The 13,672-nt window shown below is 47.0% G+C and overlaps 1 protein-coding gene and 1 long non-coding RNA gene across 5 annotated transcripts in view; one reads left to right on the forward strand and one right to left on the reverse strand.

The window, feature by feature from the left end:
* Positions 1 to 8,774: 8,774 nt before the first annotated feature.
* On the reverse strand, positions 8,775 to 12,734 carry LOC310745070. Its single transcript, XR_014539891.1, has 3 exons — positions 12,473 to 12,734; positions 11,097 to 11,125; positions 8,775 to 9,078 (listed from the first exon to the last, which is right to left on the reverse strand). It is a non-coding gene; the product is annotated as an uncharacterized lncRNA (long non-coding RNA).
* A 133-nt stretch (positions 12,735 to 12,867) lies between these two features.
* SNCAIP (synuclein alpha interacting protein) overlaps positions 12,868 to 13,672 on the forward strand; it is a 121,262-nt gene continuing 120,457 nt past the window's right edge. The window contains exon 1 of one of the 4 annotated variants that reach the window (XM_083576671.1): positions 12,868 to 13,454. The gene's annotated coding sequence lies outside the window, so the exon portion shown is untranslated. Of the gene's footprint in view, positions 13,459 to 13,672 lie in introns of all 4 variants that reach the window. The other 3 variants (XM_083576670.1, XM_083576667.1, XM_083576666.1) reach the window with 3 other exon arrangements.

Here is a 13,672-nt window from a genome sequence, read left to right on the forward strand (position 1 = left end):
CCAGCTTCAGGGCACTAGAGTAAACAGAACCCTGGGAAACCATAGCAGTGATACCTTCCAGCGCACTTCACACTCACCGTCAAAGTTTTGTCATCAACGTTTCTTGGAGTAGGTCCTTAAAACATGAGCCTTGCTTTGTGCAGGCTGTGCTGGTTCGAATTCATTTCATCTGCAGTTAGAGAGGGATGGTGTAGCTTGCAGTTGACAAACCATTTATGGTAGAAGTGAGGACAACCTGTGGTCCTCCACATGCTGTCTTTGCTTCACCCAGCATGTCTTCATCCCTCAGTTAGAGCTACTAGTTCACATGTACTATAGCTCTATTGGTTAGAGCATGATGCTGATAACGCCAAGGTTGCAGGTTCAATTCCCATATGGGACAGCTGCATATTCCTGCATTCCAGGGCATTGGACTAGGTGATCCTCAGGGTCTTTTCCGACTCTATGATTCTAAGTTTTGCTATAACCAGGGTTTCCCAAACTTGAGTCTCCAGCTGTTTTTTGGACTACAGTCCCCATCATCCCTACCCACTGGTCCTGCTAGTAAGGGATGAAGGGAGTTGTAATCCAGCAACAGCTGGAATACTAAGTTTGGGGAACCCTGCTATAACCTTTCAAGCCTTGAACCAGGAATGGGCAGAAAGCAGACCATAAACCACCAGTGGATCTTAGCTTGTTTCACCTATGTCTGCCAGTTGAAATGACTCTTCCAAAGAATGCTGGACTATGTAGGCCAGGTCTAATCCTGTAAGTGTAATTCTGTTTACTTTCCATATCCACATAGGCTCAGCGCACAGATATGGAGAGCCACATGGTGAACATGTCCCTGCATTGATCTGAAGGTCAGAAGAACAGATCTTACATGCACCCACATAGACTCATGCGTAGAGTTCCCAGTTGTGCATACAGCATCTATGTAGGCACATCTTATACATTTGTGGGCCCTGTTCTTACTTTTAGCTAAGTGCATGGAAGTTGGAGGTGAAGAGGACGGGCACAAACTGGCTTTGCCCTCCACACGCTGAATCTCCAGATGTATACATGTGAACAGGGCTATTCATGCATTCTTCAGCAACAGCACATACTCAGTACATACAAAAAGGATCACAAAGAATTGCTTTTAAGGAATCTTGAAAATTGCCTGAGTTCTGCGAGTGCAGCTTTCTCCTGATTGAAGTGCAGAGTGTTTGAGGACCAGAACATTCACAGGGAAATCACAATGCTTGTTTACAAAGCCATTGTACCACCAACCTTACTGTATGCTTGTGAAACATGGACCGCTTATAAACGCCATCTCCAACTCCTCGGAAGATTCCATCAATGGTGTCTCCGAAACATTTGACACATCACTTGGGAAGACAGGAAACTATTGCCCAGTGTACTGGAAGAAGCAAAGATCACCAGGGTTGAAGCAAAAATTCTTCAACATCAACTTTGTTGGACTGGTCATGTTGTTTGGATGCCTGATTATCATCACTGAAAGCAACTACTCTCTTCCGAACTTTAAAAAAACCCAGAAGCATTGAAATTTTAAAACACCCCAATGGCTCATGATAAGGAATCCTAACACTGTCATGATTTTTAAAAGACTGTCTATTGAGCCTGTGTTGTAGTGCTGCTTCCAGTCATTATGCATTTACACCACTCCGTTCAACATACATGGAGCCATTGCATGTGATGATAATCTGCACACAAACTACAGATTACCTACACAAAATGCTTTTAGTGTAAGATTTCTATCTCATTTTGAGCAGGCTATTATTCAGATACAGTCCTATTTAGTGACTGTGAAGGCCAATTCTGGATCCACACGTCCTTCCACAGCGGGGACAAAGATTTCCGGGCGGGAATTGATCATGGTGAAGGTTTGCCAAAAGTGCCTTCCTCTTAGCATGTTTCTTCCTTTTGTCCTGAGTTCAAGCATCTTCAAAACCCACAACACCTTTGGTAAAGACTGTTCTCCAATTGGAGCGCTCTCAGGCCAGTGTTTCCCAGTTGTTGGTGTTTATACTACTTTTTTTTAGATTTTCCTTGAGAGAGTCATTAAACCCCACCAGCATTACGCTTTCCATTTTTAAGTTCGGAAGAGAGTAGTTGCTTTGGAAGATGATAATCAGGCATCCGAACAACATGAACGGTCCATCAAAGTTGCTGTTGAAGAATCATTGCTTCGACACTGGTGATCTTTGCTTCTTAATAGCATTGGCAGCTACCTGAGAGGTGCCAGAACTGAGTTCCGGTGATTTCTGGCTGAAAAAGCCCTGTTCCTATTCTTTTTAAAAGAGATGCTATGGAGAACCTGGGATGTTGACTGTACCCTTAGCTAATTCCTATCAACTGGTGATAGAGACTTGTGTTTTTGAAAGTCCAGGCAGCTTTCCACAAGAGTTGCGTGGTGGTATATGAAAAGGACTGAATACTTAAAGGGTACTGTTCTTGCCTTGCATCTTCATGTCACCAATACGGGATCTACTATGGTCAAAAATGGGTCAGGGCTGCAATGTAATGATATTCAAAGGACAACGTTAAATAAATTAAATGCCAAGTTCACTTATATAACAGCACGGTGTGTCATTGTCTTTGAAAGCTTTATTGCATCACTCAGTAAGAAAGCCAAGAAATGAATAATCACGGTGGTGGCTAAAATACCTTCTGAACTGCTGAGGTTATTCAGCTGAGAATCAGGTTTTGGAATGCTGAGGAGGCATTGTGTGAAATCTTGCATTATTTCTAGCCATGCTACGTGAGATCTATCTATATAGGAAATATTTCAGCTACTGGTATTGTCAAATATTCCATATGCATGTCATTAACTTTAGCTCATGCCACATATTATTTGAGTTTCAGCTGCATCTGCTCATCTGAGACAAAAATAAAAGAATATGTTATTTCTATTTTGAAATGTAAAAGCAACACCCAGCCCACAAAGGATATATTACAGGAAAAACCCAAGGAAGTATAGAAAAAGGCATGCCTTTCACTAGGGAAAAAAATCTAATCTCATATAGATGGAGAAAACATGCTTTAAAAAGAGGGTAAAATTGAAATATAAAACATGAGGAGACAGTGAAACATGTTTTTAAAAGCTCATTCGGTGCAGCCAAAACAATACTTACTGTACAGTAATTATTTCCCCCCATTGTCATGTGATTCCAGTGTGACATAATATCAGTTACCAGGCTAACTCCATTATGAGAATTTTATTATTATTATTGCAAAGCAAGTACGGCAGGATTTAAGTACAACGATCACCTGGCTTACGTTTGACAAATATACAATATATATTGGGAAAATTTGGACACAGTAATATTTTCTAACTTCTGGTAACCCTCAGTGCTATAAAATAAAATATGGTTTTCCAACAAAGCGAGTTAAAATTAGTTTAATGGAAATGTGCTTCATGCATTACAATGGTGCCACCAATTCCATCTGTATCTTCTGGAAGGAAGCAGCAAGATGTAAGCTTTCCAAGGTTTTAACAAAGCCAAGAAACATGGCTTTATTTTAAACAGATGTGTATGAATTCTGTTTAGTGTTTTCAGGTATTTTTAGTCTAATGCATGCAACTAGGTAATTAATGTTTTATAAAATGGTGCAATTTAAGAATATACGATGTGATGTGTTGGATCAGAGCAAAAGTCCATCTCAGGGGGCTTCCAGACTGTTGCTGTTTTGCGGAGGGATTCAATCACATGTCCTGGGAAATTCAGATGGTGGAATCAGAGGCATACCTAGGCTCCACTGAACCCTTGGCAAGGAGATGTATCAGCACATCTGAAGCCAGGAGAGACCATGCACTAGAAACTCAAAAAGTGAGCTTTTAGTCACCTTACACACTCCACCAGTGACTTCCTCCATGGCCATTGGGTTCTGCTCTGCTGCATCTCCCCCCCACTTCCTCCTCTGTCAGTCCAACTGACTGCCTCCCTGCGTCCCTCTGCTCACTGCTTTTCCTCCTAGCCGCTCTAATAATAATAATAATTTGTTTTTTGTATGCCGCTCACCTGACTGGATTGCCCCAGCCACTCTGGGTGGCTTCCAGCACAATAAAAACACAACAAAACTTCAAGCATTAAAAACTTCCCTATACAGGGCTGCCTTCAGATGTTTTCAGAAAGTCGTGTAGTTGTTCATCTGCTTGACATCTGATGGGAGGGCATGCCACAGGGCAGGCGCCATTACTGAGAAGGCCCTCTGCCTGGTTCCCTGTAGCTTCACATCTCACAATGAAGGAACCATAGAAGGTCCTCAGAACTGGACCTCAGTGTCCAGGCTGAAAGATGGGGCAAGAGAAGCTCCTTCCCTCCAGCATTATATAACCCTAGCATATTTGAATCTAATTCATGCATGAAGGGGTTAAACTGTAAGGTTGCTCCACTCTAGGCAAATAGCACTACTGGGTGGGGAGCTTTCCCTCGCCTATCTGTTAAGACCTGCATTCACTTGGGGGTGGGGCGGGATTTGCTGGGGATTGCATGCCTCTTTCTGCCAACCTGTTTTGTCTCTCCCTGCCCCCCCATGATGTTGTTGTTGTTGTTTTACATCCTGCCCCTCCCCTTCTCTCTGTGCTGGTCCTGAGGGTTAACCGTGTGGCAAGGTCCGAGTCCAGTCCAAGGTCAAGGAGGCTGTCCGTCAAAGTTGAAGAGGGGTCCAAGGCAGGGAGTCAGGTGAGGTCAGGAACTCTGGCAGAAGAGCAGGAAAGCAGAACAGGGTGCAGGCAGGAACAGGCTACCAACAATGTTGCTCCCGCAGCCTGGGACTGGGGCTGGCTGGCTTTTATCTGCCCCGAGGCATAGGGCGGCCCCAGTCCATAGGTGACTCGCCTCTCCTGGCCTGGAGGTGAGCACTCCTCCTGCAGGAACTTAGTTCCCTCCACCTCTCTGCCCTGAGCCTCTGCAGCTCAGGAAAGGCTGGAGGGTTACCAGACCCAGAGGCAACCTCAGCTTCCCCTGATGGGGCTGAGAGTGAAGCACCTGTAGGCAATGTGTCCTCTATCACCTCAGGAGCCAGAGCAGAATCAGCTGCTGCCTGCACCTGAGGATCCAGCACAGGTGAGGACCCTTCAGGCTCAAGCCCCAGCCCCGGCTCAGATGGTTCTGGAGGCAGGGACTCCTGTGCAGGCTGGGATTCCTCAGGTTCAGCCTCCGAGTCCAAATCCTAGGCCATCACACTCTCCCTGTGGACTCCCCACTCAACATGAAACAAGGCTACATGCAGCTTTCAAGCTACTAGTTCCCCACCCTTGCCCTATATGATCAGCTGTAATCAGAAAATGGCTGGTGAGATAATAATTTTTCTGCAGACAGCAGTGAGTATAGTTATTGATTATGCCATGTCCATTTAATACTGGCTAATATGTTTTCGCTCGCATATCTGAAATCAGAGGAGCAGGCTTGACAGCACGACCTGCTGTTGTCGTTGGGCGTAAGCAACCGAAGAAAACATAGCACCCGTTGCGCAAGAGAAGGAATTTAAGACCTCCCAGAAGCATATGCTGACTGTCCACCTGAAAATACATACTGTCCCGGTTCTTCGTTTCTAAAATGAGAAGTGTCCTGGCTCAGGCATGACTTTAAAGTCCCTTACCCATGTGTGTGGGCCTGGTTGCGGTTACGAAGTGCTGCTCTTGGCACATCATCAAAGTTATCCTCTTCTTTCTTATTAATTCATATGTTCTAGGGCCTATGTTTTGGCACTGGAAACCCTTTCCAAGGCTATGTTCTGGTGAGGACTTGCTCAAATTTAGTCTTGTATGGCCCCTGCTGGTTTCTGACCCATTTGCACCTATGTATTACATATTCTGACACGCCGGCAACTGCGAGGTTTGCATACCTACTTTCTATCTACAGTGGTACCTCAGGTTACATACACTTCAGGTTACATACGCTTCAGGTTACAGACTCCGCTAACCCAGAAATAGTGCTTCAGGTTAAGAACTTTGTTTCAGGATGGGAACAGAAATCGTGCTCCAGCGGCGCGGCAGCAGCAGGAGGCCCCATTAGCTAAAGTGGTGCTTCAGGTTAAGAACAGTTTCAGGTTAAGAACGGACCTTCGGAACGAATTAAGTACTTAACCCAAGGTACCACTGTACTTTTATAAAGCTATTTGGAATTCCACTAAGTTAAAAGGATTGGACCAGTGCAATTTTTCTAGAAAAAGAGGTGCCAGAACTCACCACAAGTACCTCCCTTGTTCTCTTAAAATGGCAATGGCTCCCACCTGAGAGGTGCTAGAACTGAGTTCCAGCAATTTCCGGCTGAAAAAGACACCAAGGATTTGACTATGTTGTCCTCACTGGTAGACCCTTCCTAATTTGGCTGGAGGGTTAGTGTTAAAAAATAAATAATAGTATAAAGACTTTGTTTTTCATTCATCATTCTGTCAACGTTCCCAAGTATAATGTCTTGGGACAGACCAAACTCATAACAATTCCCCATTCCTCTCCATCCCTCTTATGCTTTGAGAAAAAGAGAGATTAGTGTTCTTTAAACAAAGGGAACAAAAAGAAAGCAAACACCTTCTGAATAGCCAGACAGGGGCAGCATGGCATGTATGTATATATGTAAATCAGGCACAAGTGCACTGACAAATAACTTTCGGACATTTTTCCCAGACCTAAAAAACGAGTGTCAGTTCTTCTATGTTCTCATATGTTCTGCAGGTAGGGCCGCCATATTTTGAAGAGCAAAAAAGAGGACACATTTGCTGGCGCCTGGAGTGGGGGGGGGAGGGGTTATGGGAGTGGGTGCATTCTACAAGTTCCCTTCAAAATATACAAAAACAAGGACCCGGTCTTTTCCTGCAATGCAAAACTCACACAGTATGTATACAGTGGAACCTCAGGTTACATATGCTTCAGGTTACATATGCTTCAGGTTACAGACTCTGCTAACCCAGAAATAGTACCTCAGGTTAAGAACTTTGCTTCAGGATGAGAACAGAAATTGTGCTCTGGCGGCGCGGCAGCAGCAGGAGGCCCCATTAGCTAAAGTGGTGCTTCAGGTTAAGAACAGTTTCAGGTTAAGAACGGACCTTTGGAACGAATTAAGTACTTAACCCAAGGTACCACTGTATATTTTGCAGTTGGTTGTCTAGTACTACATATGCAGCATAAAAAGTAGCCTGCTCCCACACACCTCGGACATTTTGGCAAATTCAAAAAATCCATGCAGACAGACATTTTACCCCTGAATAAGAGGACATGTCCTGGAAAAAGAGGACATATGGCAACCTTATCCACCATCCCATAGCAGCAGCAGCCCTGAATCCTTATCTGCCTGTTATATCAGTATCACTGATGACTGTGCTCATTGATCCTCTCTCCTGCTGTCAGAGGCCCTGGGATCCTCAGGACAACCTGTTAATTCAACATCCATCCTGATTTGTTTGCACAAAGCTTACCGGCAGTTAGACTATGTCGAGTCTTCAGGAGCATTTATTCTGATTTGCTTGTGGGGAGGTTATATGACAAGCATTCATCCAGGATTGATTCTGATTTGCTTGAGGGATGTTTACACATCTTCCCGTTAATCATTTGCTCATCCCACACTTTCCCACGCATTTCTGCATCACTTTCCAAACCACAAAAGCCCACTGTCTGTGTGCAAGTGTGTTTAAGTGGATTTGCTAGGGTAACAGAGTGCTTTAATCCACTTGAATTGCACAAACCTAACGGCGGGGACGCGGGTGGTGCTGTGGGTTAAACCACAGAGCCTAGGACTTGCCGATCAGAAGGTTGGCAGTTCGAATCCCCGCGATGGGGTGAGCTCCCGTTGCTCGGTCCCTGCTCCTGCCAACCTAGCAGTTTGAAAGCACATCAAAGTGCAAGTAGATAAATAGGTACCACTCCCGTGGGAAGGTAAGCGGCATTTCTATGCGCTGCTCTGGTTCGCCAGAAGCGGCTTTGTCATGCTGGCCACATGACCCGGAAGCTGCACACCGGCTCCCTCGGCCAATAAAGCGAGATGAGTGCTGCAACCCCAGAGTCGGTCACGGCTGGACCTAATGGTCAGGGGTCCCTTTACCTTTACCTTTAACATTCTGGTATGTACTTGAGTTTCTCCTGCAAAATAATGATAGTTTGAAGGCTGAATTAAAATTTAGAAACTCTGGTACTTGTAGTTCTTGATGCAATGAATGGTGCACTCCCCTCTGTCTCCAACTACAAGTCACAGAGTTTCTTATACAAGCAACTTTCTTCCTATTTTCTGCTCTGAGTCCCTGGGCCCTAACTCTGTTTTCATTAGCTACACACACACACACACACACACACACACACACACACACACCTTACAAGATCTGAGCATCCCATATAAATAACTGGGAAATAAGTTTGCACAAACTTCCTCAGGCCTTATTAACAATTTAGCCTTAGCTTCCCCCCATGGTAATTTACATATCCCTGGGCTGGGCCTCCTCAGGCCCCAAGAGATTTTATCTTTCCTTCCAGCAATTGAACCTTGAATGAACAAGCTGTCTTTGACAGTGCATATGACAGAATGACTAGATCTGAAGAACTGCTCTGTCAACCCTGGAATTTATGGCTGAAAATGAACCTACTGGAGTTAGTGGAAGTTTTGCCATTAACTATAGTGGGATGAGCAGAAGGTGGGAGGGCATAGACGTTCTCTCCATATATTTATTCTGTCCATGCTCACCTTAAATGACCTCATTAGAACAGGCACTAGTGATGTACTAGATAATCTGTACTAAATAAACAAAAGAGTCAATATTTATTTGGAAACAAACAAAGCAGTATCATCCTCATCTACTCATTAATTGCAGCTGGAAATAAACTCCTTTTATTTATGATCTGATCTGGCAAAGGAAACATGTATCGCTTTGCACAAAAGTTTAATTAACCCTTTCTGCTCTCAAACATTAAGAGGTGGTGGAATCAGCTTCTCCCCTCCTGTTACATGAAGAAGGTGCAGTTTTGAAAAGGCCAAGAATTCATTTGTATTAAAAACCCCATGGGAGTTTTGTCCTTGATATGAGGGAAGGCTATCAGATTTACAAAGGGTCAGTTCCTTTACATGGAAAATATATTCGGCTCCAACCAGCCTGGACAGGGAAATCCTACAACAACAAAACAGAATAATGATTACTAATTAGATCATATTATCAATAGCTTATGAAAGAGGAGATTTGCTGGTAAAAAAAAATGTGGCAATTATACAGAACATCTTATGGTGGTGCAAACATTCATAGGGAAGAGCCTACTAATTTGTTCCTTTCCAACTTCTTTTTTCTATAACCCAGGGGTAGGCAACTTAAGACCCGGGGGCCAGATGTGGCAAAAATAAAATGTGGCAATAATACAGACAGTCCACCCTAATGACTTAAATCTTGGAAGGTGTAGAAGCTGTGGTCTGTTGTCTACAGTAGGGATGGGGAACCTGCAACCCTCCAAATGTTATTGGACTCCCATCAGCCTCAGCTGACCTCTATCTCCAGACTACTTCTTCTAACTCCACCCCTTTGTGAAGAACTTCAGATCCTTAACCTGCCAAACCCCTGGCCTGAAGTCAAGCACTCCTTCCTTCCATAGCTTCTGTCCTAGTATGTTTCCTGCTGCACCGGACTGTGGTGTGCAATGGGAGGAATCTAATTCCTCAGCCTCAGGACCAATGTTCTCCGTGTTTGGTGCCCCTGCAGCTTCTGACTCTGTGTCCAGATCATGGGTAAGCAACCTAAGGCCCGCAGGCTGGATGCGGCCCAATCACCTTCTCAATCCGGACCCCGGACATTCCAGGAATCAGCGTGTTTTTACATGAATAGAATGTGTCCTTTTATTTAAAATGCATCTTTGGGTTATTTGTGGGGCATAGGAATTCGTTCATTTCTCCCCCCAAAAATATAGTCCAGTCCACCACATGGGCTGAGGGATAGTGGACCGGCCCACAGCTGAAAAAGGTTGCTGGCCCCTGGTCCAGATCATTGCTAGATTCAGGGGTCATGACAACATTAGTATCTGAATTCCAAGGTGTGGTAGCCAGTGGCGTAGCGTGGGTTGTCAGCACCCGGGGCAAGGCAAGTAATTTGCGCCCCCTAACCCGTGGATTTGCGCCCCCTAACCCGTGGATTTGCGCCCCCTAACCCATGGATTTGCCCTAACCCCAGATGTTGCGCCCGGTGCGGCCCGCCCCCCCTGCACCCCCCACGCTACGCCACTGGTGGTAGCAACTTGGATGAATTTTTAAACTTCATTTCCCCACCCCCAGACACATGAGCTTTCAAATCATAACTTGTTGCTGTAGATCAGCTATACTGTTTCAGATGAAAAGAGAAATATTTGCTTTTTTAAGATACTAGATTGCTATTCCAACTAGAAACACTCATAAGCAAGGCTGTGTGGTTTATGTTATGTGTTAAGGTTTTCCACAATATAGGCTGGCATTTTACAGTATTCGCAGCAAAGACCAGAATTCTCTAGGAGAATGTGGAGCAATAACCAGGGGAAGGCACAGAAACGAATGGAAGAACCCTCCATCCTCTTTGTAGACTATTAAGCAAGGAAGAGGAAGCTCCAAGGCAGTGCTAAGACAGGCACTTAAGGTAAATTATAAGGCTTTCTTTTGCACATCCTGAAGCTGCATTTTCATTGCAGGTCATGGAGGGAAATGCTGCAAGCAACATGGCAATTTGGTGGAAAGTCTGGGTACAGCATGGGAGCAAGCACTGCTACTGCACCAGATGCATGGTCTTAGGGGAGCCACTGTGAAGCTGATGAGAACCTGCTCTTGAAGGATAGCGACATGTGGAAGCATCCTGAACCATAACAATGCAAACATTTCACATTCAGCCAGAAGGGTAACTTGGCCATTGGCCAAAACAGTCTGTTCCTACCGGCTGAGGCCAGCCTTGGACACTTCTGCCAAGTCTCACAAGAGGGCAAAGTCCTTAATTAAAGCCCAGGCAATCCTGCTGAAACTGGCTAATTAGGTTTGAAGGGAATGTCTCCCATTTTAAGGGGCTGCCTCTTCCTCCCCGCCCTCCCCTCCAATGAAGTAGCTTCATTGGTCTTCCTTTAATTCAGATCCCAACAGGTCCTTAGAACAACACAAATGAAGGCAAACAACAAAGATGTCATCTACCTTGAGATTTTAATCTGGCGGAGCTGCTCCTTAGTGACGGAAGGAGGGGTGTGCAGCAGACGGACCAACAGAAAGGGTGTTAAAGAGAAAAATCAAATGACAAATTGCCATAGACATGAGCGTAGCCAGGGGGCAGGGGGGCAGCTGCCCCCCCCCCACACAAAAGCAAGCAAATAAATAAAAATACTTAACTAAAAGTAGAAATTGTAGAAAGGTTTTGACAGGGGTTTCTGAACCCTTGGGGTCAATAGGAAGTATGTTGTTGGGCTCCTGCTCCCATAGGCCTCTTTCAGCATGGCTTCACCCCTGAGTTAGGGCTACTAGTTCATATGTAAAGGTAAAGGTAAAGGGACCCCTGAACATTAGGTCCAGTAGTGACCGACTCTGGGGTTGCGGCGCTCATCTTGCTTTATTGGCCGAGGGAGCCGACGTTTGTCCGCAGACAGCTTCCGGGTCATGTGGCCAGCATGACTAAGCCGCTTCTGGCGAACCAGAGCGGCGCACGGAAATGCCGTTTACCTTCCCACCAGAGCGGTACCTATTTATCTACTTGCACTTTGACGTGCTTTCGAACTGCTAGGTTGGCAGGAGCAGGGACCGAGCAACGGGAGCTCACCCCGTCGCGGGGATTTGAACTGCCAACCTTCTGATTGGCAAGTCCTAGGCTCAGTGGTTTAACCCACAGCGCCACCCGCGTCCCTAGTTCATATGTTGTTGTTGTTGTTGTTTAATCGTTTAGTCGTGTCCGACTCTTCGTGACCCCATGGACCAGAGCACACCAGGCACTTCTGTCTTCCACTGCCTCCCGCAGTTTAGTCAGACTCATGTTTGTAGCTTCGAAGACACTATCCAACCATCTCGTCCTCTGTCGTCCCCTTCTCCTTGTGCCCTCCATCTTTCCCAACATCAGGGTCTTTTCCAGGGAGTCTTCTCTTCTCATGAGGTGGCCAAAGTATTGGAGCCTCAGCTTCACGATCTAGTACATAGTACATATAGTACATATAGTTCATATGTACTATAGCTCAATTTGTTAGAGCATGTGCTGATGATGCCAAGGCTGCAGGTTCGATCCCAGTCTGGGACAACTGCATATCCCTGCGTTGCAGGACCTTGAACTAGGTGATCCTAATGGTCCTTTCCGACTCTATGATTCTAAGTTTTGCTATATCCAGGGTTTCCCAAACTTGGGTCTCCAACTGTTTTCTTGGGACTACAAGTCCCATCATCCCTGACCACTGGCCCTGCTAGCTAGGGATGATGGGAGTTGAAATCCAACAACAGCTGGAGTACCAAGTTTGGGGTACCCTGCTATAGCCTTTTAAGCCTTGAACCAGGAATGGGCAAAAAGCAGACTACAAACCATCAATGGATCTTACCTTCCGACTCTATGAGTCTAAAACAACCGTTGTCGAGACATTACATTCCGAATCTGCTAGACAGAGTCAGGCAGAGGATGATGACAGGCGGTTGTCCTGAACCCCGCCCCCTCCCAAAATATCATAAATCCTGGCTACGGGCGTTGGAGAAAAGTCACCCCAAAGGTGAAGAAAGCCAAATTGCAAGGGGGTGGCGGAAAAGAGGGATGGAGAGGCAGGAGTGTGAACAGAACAAGGGAAGGATGGGGAAGAGCGGCGACGACGAGAGAAAGTGTGTCGGATGGGCAAACATGGAAAGTGTTGCCAGAGGAAAATGACGGCGTGGTGGGGGGGGGCGTGAAGCAGAGAATCGGGAGAAGGAGAGCAAAGGAATGCGTGCCAAAGAACAGCAGAAGAACTGCGCGAAAGAGAGAGAGAGAAAGCTAACGTGTGTCGCGGAGGGGGGGTGGGGAGGCGACTAGGAGGGGGGGGGAGAGAAAAGCGAGCGCCAGACGAATGAGCAGGAGAGCCTGGGAGCGCGTGGCCGGCGAGGGGCGGCCGGGGGAGGGGGCTGCCAGGGGCTATTTCAGCATCCAGCGCCGGCCGAGCGGGGCAGCTCCAGACGCAGCGGCGAGCGCGGCGGCAGCTTCCCATCCCGACCACCTTTCCCCACCTCGCCTTGCCTGCTCCTCTTCTCCTTCTTCTTCTCCTTCTTCTTCCTCGTCCCCCCCCCCCCAGCTCAAGGCCTTCCTTTGAAGTCACGTGGAAACCCCCTCCCTCCCCCACACCACGATCACAGCCCCCCGAATTCCCGGCGCGTAGGGGGGGACGGGGGACGGCCTCCGCTTCATTGTGACGCAAGCAGCCTGGAGAAGCCGGCGCTCGCGTCCCGCCAAGCCCGCGCGCTGCCGGAGCCAGACAGCGGCGAGGCGGGAGAGGAGAGGGAGCGAGCCGGAGTCCCCGGAGGCGTCGGCGGAGGGAGAGCCGAGAGCCGCGGACGGGGGTGGGTGAGTGCCAGCAGTTCCTCCTGCGCCCGAGGGGAGAAGAGCTGGAGGGTTGGAGAGGAGGGGAGCCACAAGTTTGCGCCCAGGGTCCCGCCCCTCTCCAAGCCGCTGGAGGCGCAGAAGGCGAGCCCGGCTGGCTCGGGACTCCCTCCGCCTTCGGGGGTCCGAGGGAGAGAGCTGCTCCTTCGCGGGGAGAGGAGCCACGGGCTCTCGGGAC

Source organism: Podarcis filfolensis, assembly GCF_964270895.1.
Source record: "Podarcis filfolensis genome assembly, chromosome: 11".
Lineage (NCBI taxonomy): Eukaryota > Metazoa > Chordata > Lepidosauria > Squamata > Lacertidae > Podarcis > Podarcis filfolensis.